The sequence below is a fragment of the Bubalus kerabau genome, chromosome 8 (assembly GCF_029407905.1).
Source record: "Bubalus kerabau isolate K-KA32 ecotype Philippines breed swamp buffalo chromosome 8, PCC_UOA_SB_1v2, whole genome shotgun sequence".
NCBI classification, from domain to species: Eukaryota; Metazoa; Chordata; class Mammalia; order Artiodactyla; family Bovidae; genus Bubalus; species Bubalus kerabau.
Window position 1 is genome coordinate 76186749 of NC_073631.1, and position 10933 is coordinate 76197681.

The window sequence follows — 10933 nt, forward strand, 5'->3', positions numbered from 1 at the left end:
CCAGGGAACCTCACAGTTCAGTGATTAGACTAGGGCTAGATCCAGGCTCCTAGTTGTTTTACATTAAAAACATTTTCACAGTTACATCAAAATTGCTGAATTTTTTTTCTACCAGAAACACTATTAAGAAAGTGAGGTCAGACTTTTTCAGGTAAGTAAAACAATTTTTAAAAATCAGGTCTTCTAATTTTTGAAAAAGGTCTTCTCTATGAATGGGGCTAATTTTCAGCATCTACTTACTTTTTAACACATACCAGTGAGCTGTAGTCATTTGAAGTTTCCCTTTAAATGGGAGGCTATAATCATAAATAATTTGAGCTCCACATTTTATAGATACTTATTGAGAGTGTCAGTTCTGTGCAAAAAGTCTTTAAATAAGAAAAATTATGCACAAAATTCTCTTTATAACTATTCTTTAACAAAATACAATTGTAATAACATAAAAATTACAGAGGAATATAGCCTATATTGTAATCTAGTCTAAAGATTCATATTACCAATGTGAAAGTGAAGTCGCTCAGTCGTGTCCGACTCTTAGCGACCCCATGGACTACAGCCCACCAAGCCCTCCATCCATGGGATTTTCCAGGCAAGAGTACTGGAGTGGGGTGCCATTGCCTTCTCCGTTAACAGCAGCTAAGCATATTATATTTACTTGGAACTGGTATACTTGGTGACAGCCTTAGTAATATACAAATTCAAGAATGAACATTCCTAAATGTTATATAAACCATGAAAGATCCTGGATAACAAAGCAATGTTTGGATAGAAGAACAATGCTGGGTGCATCGTGCTCTCTGATTTCAAACTATACTACAGAGCTATATAATTAAAACAATATGTTACTGGCATAAAAACAGACACATGGATCAACAGACCACAGTAGAGAATCCAGAAGTAAATCTATGCATGTATGTTAATTAATTCACAACAAAGGAGCAAAGAATATACAATGGGGAAATTATAGTCTCTTCAATAAATGGTATTGGGAAAACTAGACAGACACATGAAAGAGAATGAAAGTAGATTACTATCTTATACCATACACAAAAATTATACCATACACACAAATTTTAAATAGAATTAAATACTAGACTGCAAAGCCTGAAACTATAAAACATAGAAGAAAACATAGTCTGTAAAGCCTGAAACCATAAAATATATTAAAAAAAAGCATAGGCTGTAAGTACGTTAACATTGGTCCTAGACATGAGTTTTTTCTTTTTTGAATTTGACACCAAAAGTAATGGAAACAAAAGCAAAAATAAAATGAATGAGACTACAACAAACCAAAATGATTCTGTATAACAAAGGATGCATTACATTATTATTTACCATAGCCAAGATATGAAAACAAAGTATCTATCATCAATGGATGAGTAGATAAGGAAACTCTAATACACATACATATACCATTATATATGGTAATATTGCTGCTAAGTCTGCTAAGTCGCTTCAGTCGTGTCCGACTCTGTGCGACCCCATAGACAGCAGCCCATCAGGCTCCCCCGTCCCTGGGATTCTCCAGGCAAGAACACTAGAGTGGGTTGCCATTTCCTTCTCCAATAGTAATATTATTCAGCCATAAAAATAATAAAATCTCACCATTTGTGACAACATGAATGGACCTTGAGAGCTTTATACTAAGGGAAATAACTCAGAGAAAGACAAGTACCCTATCATCTCTCTTTTATATGGAATCTAAATAATAAAGAATAAACAAGCTTATAGATACTGAGAATGGATTAGTGGTTGCCAGAGGCATGGTGTGAAAGGTGAGAGAAATAGCTGAGCTGTCTTTATTTTTTTCTTAGTTTGAATAAGTTTAATTAAAAATTATTAAATTGTACCACAATAAAGTAGATTTAACAAAACATTATGTTGAAATTTGACCTCAGATGTTCTGTTTATCAGTTTGCTTTTCTTAGATCCTTGTACTTTGGGTTACCAGAAATGTAGCTTTGGGGAATAAATATTTTAAAAGTCTTAACAAAATACATGATGGAATGCTGACATGCAGAATGTCCTAGAACAATATATAATGAAATGTTGCTATCTATGGAAGGCACCTACTTTCCATGAAGTTCCACAGCAATATTGTGTGCACAGAGCTGCCTGGATAGGGGTTCATGTAGCATTGTTCTGGGCTCCTGTCATGATTTAAGGGAAGCTTTCACAACGTCCAGCACCCTTGGTGTCCAGAGAATGAAGGGAGGGGATGTCCTCAAGTTCCTTATAGTGGGAATCCTCTGAGCTGGCATGGATCTTGACTTCCATATGGAACACTACATCTACAAAAGGAAAAGTGATAATGTCTTACATCATAAATCTGAAGGCAATCCGAGGGAAGCTTCTGTTGGAAGCTTATGCCATTGTTCCCATGAAAAACCTGGCTGATGTCAGTGTCATTTCCTCCAGGAATACTGACCAGAGAGTTGGGCTGATGTTTGCTGCCACCTCTAGAGCTACTCATATTGCTGGCTGTTTCACTTCTGGAACCTTCACTCACCAGATCCAGACAGCCTTCTGGGAACTGCTAGCCTTCTGAGAACAGCCTTCAGGAGGTTACTGATCCCATTAGACCACCAGCCTCTCACAGGGATGTCTTACGCTAACCTGTCCACCTTGCTCTGTGTAACAGAGACTCTCTTCTGCACTTTGTGGACATTGCCATCCTAGGCAGCAACAAGGGAACTCACTCAGTGGATCTGAGTGGTGGATGCTAGCCCAGGAGGCTCTGCACATGAGTGGTACCATTTCCATGGTAGTAACATCATAGGAGGTCACACCTCATCTCTAGTTCTACAGAGAGCCTGAAGAGATTGAAAAGCAAAATGAGCCACTGCTGAAAAGGCAGAGTGACCAAGTAGGAACTGTTCGGGGTTAATAGGCTGGTCCAGCACCTGAGTTAACTGCTATTCAATGGAGATCACAGAGGTATCTAGAGGTTCAGGTGTTCTGGGGCCGGTTCAGCAGTCCCTATGGCAGGCAGGGGTGCTCAGCCCATCACTGAAGACTGGTCTGCAACCCATACTGCTCAGGTCACTGAATGGATAGGTACAAGCCTGAGTAGCCTGAAGTGGTTCATTTAGACTTTAAAATAGAAAATATAAAATAGAAATAAGTGTGAGAGAAAGTGTTTCTTTAAAAAAAAAAAAAAAGGAATTCATGCACATATAAAAAAAACACCCCTGAACTTTCATTGTTCTGTCACTCCTGAACAAAACTACAGTGATCGTTGTCTTAGCTAATTGATGTTTGTGTTACTTTAAAATCAGATATGTTAATAGAAGCTGTTACATCTTCTCATGTACACCCCCTTATGCCAAGATTATGATTTTTTAATCTCAATTGCAAAAAAAGTGAACTGGTGTTTCTTAGAGAAGATTTTATTCTATTCTTGGACAGAGATAATTCATGGGCATAAAACCTTCTATCATTGCCAAAAATAAGGGAAGTTTAAAAAATATATCAAGACAATTACTAAATAGATGCATAATCTAGCTGAAGGAGTTGGTCATCAGCTAAGAGAAAAAAATGTAAGCTTGAAATCTTAAGTAATGGAAACTTTTCAAGTCTATTAAAGGCCATAAGTTAAAAATGAAACTTAAAAAGTGAAAATGAAATACACACTGGAGTAGTTGTAATGCCAAAAATGGAAAACCTTGATAGATGGTAGATGGTTGGTTTTTTACTGATTTTAGTACATTTTTATTGATTTTAATAATTTTAGTACATGTGTATATATATTCTACATATACATATATTTTTGCAATGTTTAATTATAATTATACATATATATGTATACATATATATACATACACATATATACAATTATTACTGATAAGCAAGATAGAAACATATGCCTAAAAGAGGAAGTCAATATAAATATTTTGAGTTTACTTTTTCCTTCATGTACAAATTAAATATGTATATATATGAGTGTCTGTGTATAATCAGAATCTAAAAGAAAGAATGAAGAGGATTAATTTTGAATAGCCACATACTCTCTAACGGTAAGAATTCTGCTGAGGTCTACAAGATAGGACATTGTAGCAGATGCCTGGAAAATCCCATGGATGGAGGAGCCTGGTAGGCTGTAGTCCATAGGGTCGCTAAGAGTCGGACACAATCGAGCGACTTCCTTTTCACTTTTCACTTTCATGCATTGGAGAAGGAAATGGCAACCCACTCCAGTGTTCTTACCTGGAGAATCCCAGGGGCGGGGGAGCCTGGTGGGCTTCCGTCTATGGGGTCGCACAGAGTCAGACACGACTGAAGTGACTTAGCAGCAGCAGCAGCAGCAGCAGCAGATGCCTATTTACCAAATAATTTCAGCTCGTGATGGCTAGGTGAGAAGGTTATCCAGCAGTTGATCAACTCTGGTGGTCATGTATGTTAATTATTATAACATCCTACTTCAGGATGCTAATTTAGCCAGATGTTCTAAATGGAAGAATTACTGTATCAGATTCAAACCTTCATTTTCTAGTGGATAAAATGGCTGGATGAGCATTCAAGTGATCTTAAATTACAGATAAAGCCAACAGAAGCTTTTAAGCATAATGAAAAATTTGTATAGGTAACTATACTAGGTAACACTGACCATTTAGAAAGTAAATAACAAAAAAAGTAAATAATATTTCCTGGAAATGAAGAGAAAGGATAGGATTTACTCAGTGCAACAAATCAAGTCATCTGAGTTTTGCAAAGAATCACTTAGTCCTTAATCCAGAACCAGCAATGACATTTAACCTGTGGTAGAATTCTTGCTATTTTGAATTGAGAAATTTTTTGTTTATCTAGGAGGCTTCCAAAATAAATATCTAGTTAAAATGCTAAGCCTCAGGAGGACATAAAAGTAGGAATAATAATAATATAATAATAACATGAATGAATAAATATTTTAAACACACACATTAAAAATAAATGTATTGCTAATCAGCACCCTAATGAACACTTGAGGGAGACCCTGAAAAGATTTCCAGGGCTCTCTCTTTGTGTTGTTCACTTTTCTTTCCTGTGAACACTTAGCCACTTGGATTCTCAGTCTCTTCAACATGGAGAGTCCATGAGCCCTTCTGCATTCTCTCTCTTTGTGCCATGACCTAGAAACTCTCTTGAAGGAATGAAATAGGGCGCTTGTAGGGATGACTTCTTTTGTTTTCCGTCTGTCAAGAATCAGTGCTTTTTCGGTTGCTACCAAGTGTTTTTGAAAACATTTGATTCATATATTTTGTCTGTGTTTTTGCAGAGATGGGAGGAGGATCTATTCTGTCCCTTTTAGTCCATCTTGTCCACAAGCAAGAGAGCACATGTCTGCTTAATATTTTCTTTGACAAATTGAGAAGTACACAAAAAAGCATTTTTGACTATCATGGCTTTCTTTGGAAAGAGCACTTGTCCATTTGAATTGAGAGTTGTAACAATCTCCCTCTTTTCATGGAATACAATTTTTACTTGAAAAATTAACTGACAGACAAAATATGGCTTTGAGTATTTGGCACACATTTACTTTAAAATAAAAGAAGTCATCTTGTCACTTCAAAGAAAATCAACTGGTACTATTTGTTGGCCATGAAAAATTCATGCTTTTAAGAGAAAATTAGAATTCAGGAAACATTGAGATAGCCACCGTGAGTTTGAGAGATTCCCAATCTTTACAGAGTTTTCAGATAAAGGTGTTGGTGATATTAACAAATATATTTTTATAAAATATGTTAATATTTGAAAGAAGGCATAACTCAGTGAGCCAGTATTTTTTAAGTGATCAATGTAGACAACTGATCCATTTTCTATAAGAAAAGACCAAAGTGCAAAATAGAAGCATTCAGTGTAACAGACAGAGTATAATGTAAGAGAATGCAGCAATGTGCATTGACTCAGTTTCAGAATGCACATGGCTGTGAAGTTTTAGTAGACAATCACTTGTCAAATTTTGGTGTCAGTAAAAAGAATGGAATATCTGAAGTTTTCTGAAAAAAAATCTATTAAAATAGTCCTCTTATTTCCAACTACATATCTGTGTGAGTCTGGGTTTTCTTCGGATACTTCAACCAAAAGGACATAGTATTACATACCGCATTCAGAAGCAAATATGAAAATCTAATGTCTGACATCATAGACGTCAGGTAAAGACTTGTGCCAAGATGTAAAATACCACCACTCTTCTCATTATTTCTTGGGAGAAGATGTAGTTATTTTATACTAAAATATATTGTTTATTTGAACATATTTTATTTTTTAAATGAATTAATTTCAATTTTAATTTCTTACATGGTTATACATAACAACTTAAACAAAACATCTTGAGATTCTCAATATAGGAGTTCAGAGACAAGAAATTTTTGAGAACTGCTTCTCTAATCATTGTGATATTTTCAGCTATAACTAACACTTTAACTGACGTATGCGATGTTATCAAAGTTTTGCTGATATACTCATGACTCTCAAAAATTCTCACAATTGGACAATGAGATAAATATTATAATCTCTTTTTTTATAGATGTGAGAAATGAGGCACAATTTACTCAAACTCATGCAGATATTAAGTGGAAGAAATCAGAATTTGGATATGGCTGAATTTGGAGCCATATGGTGGTATGGCTCCATAGTCCGTACTCCGACACCTCATTTTATATTCCTATGCTATGTTCTGTCTAAATCTTGCAGTGCTTTCAATATTACAAAGAGTTTATATTAGAAGTATTTTCTTGTTATTGTTCAGTCATAAAAGTATTGTCTGACTCTTTGTGATCCCATGGAGTATATCATACCAGGCTTTCCTGTCCTTCCGTATCTCCCAGAGTTTGTTCAAACTCATGTCCATTGAATTGATGATGCTATCTAACCATGTTATCCTCTGCCACCTCCTTCTCCTCTTGCTCTCAATCTTCCTGAGCACCAGTGTCTTTTCCAATGAGTCAGCTCTTTGCATCAGGTGGCCAAAGTATTGGAGATTCGGCTTCAACATCAGTCTTTCCAATGAATAGTCAGGGTTGTTTTCCTTTAGGATTGACTGGTTTGATCCCCTTGCTGTCCAAAGAATTCTCAAGAGCCTTCTCCAGCATACCACAATTCAAAAGCATCCGTACTTCAGCACTCAGCCTTCTTTATGGTCCAAGTCTCACATCCATGCATGATTACTGGAAAAACCATAACTTTGACTATATGGACCTTTGTTGACAAAATGATGTCTCTCTCTTTTTTTTTTTTTAATACACTGTCTAGGTTTGTCACAGCTTTCCTTCCAAGGAGCAAGTGACTTTTAATTTCATGGCTGCAGTCACCATTCACAGTGATTTTAGAGGTCAGAAAAATAAAATCTGTCACCATTTCCACTTTATGCCATCTATTTGCCATGAAGTAATGGGAGCAGATGCCATGATCTTAGATTTTTAATGTTGAGTTCCAAAGCAGCTTTTTCACTCTCCTTTTTCACCTTCATCAAGAATCTCTTTAGTTCCTCTTTACTTTCTGCCATCAGAGTGAGATCATGTGCATATCTGAAGTTGTTGTTTCTCCTGGCAAACTTGATTCCAGCTTGTAATTTATCCCACCTGGCATTTTGCATGATGCACTCTGCATAAAAGTTAAATAAGCAAGGTGAGAATATACAGCCTTGTCATAGTCTTTCCAAATTTTGAAGCAGTCAGGTGTTCCATGTCCAGTTCTAACTGTTGCTTCTTGACCTGCATACAGGTTTCTCAGAAGACTGGTAAGGTGGGCTGGTATTCCCAACTCTCTAAGAATTTTCCACAGTTTGTGTGATTCACACAATGGCTTTAGCATAGTCAATGAAGCAGGAGTATATGTTTTTCTCAAATTCCAACATTTGTAGTAGATGATGCTATAAAAGTGCTGCACTCAATCTGCCAGCAAATTTGGAAAACTCAGCAGTGGCCACAGGACTGGAAAAGGTCAGTTTTCATTCCAATCCCGAAGAAAGGCAATGCCAAAGAATGCTCAAACTACTGCACAATTGCACTCATCTCACACGCTAGTAAAGTAATGCTCAAAATTCTCCAAGCCAGGCTTCAGCAATATGTGAACCGTGAACTTCCTGATGTTCAAGCTGGTTGTAGAAAAGGCAGAGGAACCAGAGATCAAATTGTCAACATCTGCTGAATTATGGAAAAAGCAAGAAAGTTCCAGAAAAACATCTATTTCTGCTTTATTGACGATGCCAAAGCCTTTGACTGTGTGGATCACAATAAACTGTGGAAAATTCTTCAAGAGATGGGAATACCAGACCACCTGATCTGCCTCTTAAGAAATTTGTATGCAGGTCAGGAAGCAACAGTTAGAACTGGACATGGAAAAACAGACTGGTTCCAAATAGGAAAAGGAGTACGTCAAGGCTGTATATTGTCACCCTGCTTATTTAACTTATATGCAGAGTACATCATGAGAAACGCTGGACTGGAAGAAACACAAGCTGGAATCAAGATTGCCGGGAGAAATATCAATAACCTCACATATGCAGATGACACCACCCTTATGGCAGAAAGTGAAGAGGAACTCAAAAGCCTCTTGATGAAAGTGAAAGTGGAGAGTGAAAAAGTTGGCTTAAAGCTCAACATTCAAAAAACGAAGATCATGGCATCCGGTCCCATCACTTCATGGGAAATAGATGGGGAAACAGTGTCAGACTTTATTTTTCTGGGCTCCAAAATCACTGCAGATGGTGACTGCAGCCATGAAATTAAACAATGCTTACTACTTGGAAGGAAAGTTATGACCAACCTAGATAGCATATTCAAAAGCAGAGACATTACTTTGCCAACAAAGTTTCATCTAGTCAAGGCTATGGTTTTTCCTGTGGTCATGTATGGATGTGAGAGTTGGACTGTGAAGAAGGCTGAGCGCCGAAGAATTGATGCTTTGGAACTGTGGTGTTGGAGAAGACTCTTGAGAGTCCCTTGGACTGCAAGGAGATCCAGCCAGTCCATTCTGAAGGAGATCAGCCCTGGGATTTCTTTGGAAGGAATGATGCTAAAGCTGAAACTCCAGTACTTTGGCCACCTCATGTGAAGAGTTGACTCATTGGAAAAGACTCTGATGCTGGGAGGGATTGGGGGCAAGAGGAGAAGGGGACGACAGAGGATGAGATGGCTGGATGGCATCACCGACTCGATGGACATGAGTCTGAGTGAACTCCGGGAGTTGGTGGTGGACAGGGAGGCCTGGCGTGCTGCGATTAATGGGGTCGCAAAGAGTTGGACACGACTGAGCGACTGAACTGATCTGATTAAGTTTGCAATCAGTTTTAAATATGGGAGATAATTTACCAAATTCACCACTTTTTTCCGTGTGACAGCATTGAGTTAGCATTGAGGAATATTCATTGTTTAATTTCTAAAGAACATTCACTGTTTATTGGAGTTTTAAGACTTGTATGCTGGATGTTAAAACAAGTAGAGTGAATAGTGAGGGCTCCTCTCCATGTACAAAAGCTGAAGTTTTGGGGATGAGCACCATCTGGATCCCAGACATAATTTTTAAAATGATGACAAATCATGAGAGCCTTGAGCTGTACTTGAATTCAGCATGTAGCAAGCCTGTGATTTATGCATCTTTCTCATTTGGGGATGATGATAGTGCTTGACTGTGACAGGAGCACTTACTAAAGACTTACAGGTACTTTCACTAGCAATTCCAGACAAAAGTCATTCTATTCATATTCAGACTTTCTGAATCAGTTAAGATTTATAAGACTTGGGTATCTTTTGATTTAGTCTCACTTATAAAGCTGAGATACAGAAAATCAAATTAAGAATATTCCCAATAAAGTACCCAATGAATACTTTATTCTTGAGGGATTCATGAGGATGTTTTAAGAAGTGAAATACCAGGTATACAACTTAGTTTCAAAATACCAACCCACAGTGTGTGTGTGTGTGTGTGTGTGTGTGTGTGTGTGTGTAGAGGAGCTTCCCAGATAGCACTAGTGGTAAAGAACTTACCTGCCAATTCAGGAAACACAAGAAATGCAGTTTGACCCCTGGGTCAGGAAGATCCCCTGGAGGGGAGAATGACAGCTTACATCAGTGTTCTTGCCTGGAGAATCCCATGGACAGAGGAGCCTCACAGGCTACAGTCCATAGGTTTGCAAAGAGTCACACATAACTGATGTGACTTAGCACACACACGTGTGTTTGTAAAGGAAAGACAAAGTATGTATAGCCAAATGATACAACTGATGAATCTAGATAGAGTGTGTAGATGCTTATTGATTGTACTATCATTTCAATATACTTTTCTGTGTAAATGAAAGTTTTTACAGTAAAGTTTAGGAATGAGAGAAAGAACTCCATGTGAAAACTAGGATTGAAAACAGAAGCAAATGTAGTTTTTGAAGCATGCTTCCTTGTATTGTGTTCAAGGCCACAGGGAGTCACATGGGAGCTCCTTGTTAGAGTTTTTAACGTTCCTTTTATATTTACTTGGAAGGGCATTGAAAGTAATTTTCTATAAACAAAGTGTATGCTTGATTTTGAATCCTTAGATAGAAATCTTTTACCTATACTATCAAGTAGGTGTTAATACACTTAATATCTCTTATTTCATAGATATCAGCCACTTTTGACTTAGAGAATCAATACATTGTAGTAGTAAGAAATGGGGCTCAAATTTCTTTGGTTCTGAGCTTGTGAGTCCTTGGGCAAGCCATTTCAACTCTATATGCCTGTTTACTAGTCTGTAGAACTGAGATAATAATAGAAGCTACCTCATAAGAAACTTGTGAGAATTCCTTGAATTAACATATGCAAACATCTTAGAACCTTTCTAGCAGCATGGTAAACCTTCAATACATATTAACTGCTTCTGTTGTAATAAGCAAAGAGTGTTAGCCAGTCACTGATCAGTCACTAATATCACTTACTTAAAAAGAGCTAAAAGTCTTATACATAGAATCAGACCTTGAACTCCT

At 37.2% G+C, this 10933-nt stretch overlaps 1 pseudogene; it reads left to right on the top strand.

The window, feature by feature from the left end:
- Positions 1–2205: 2205 nt before the first annotated feature.
- LOC129659362 (40S ribosomal protein SA-like) lies at positions 2206–3065 on the top strand (annotated as a pseudogene).
- The last annotated feature ends 7868 nt before the right edge of the window (positions 3066–10933 follow it).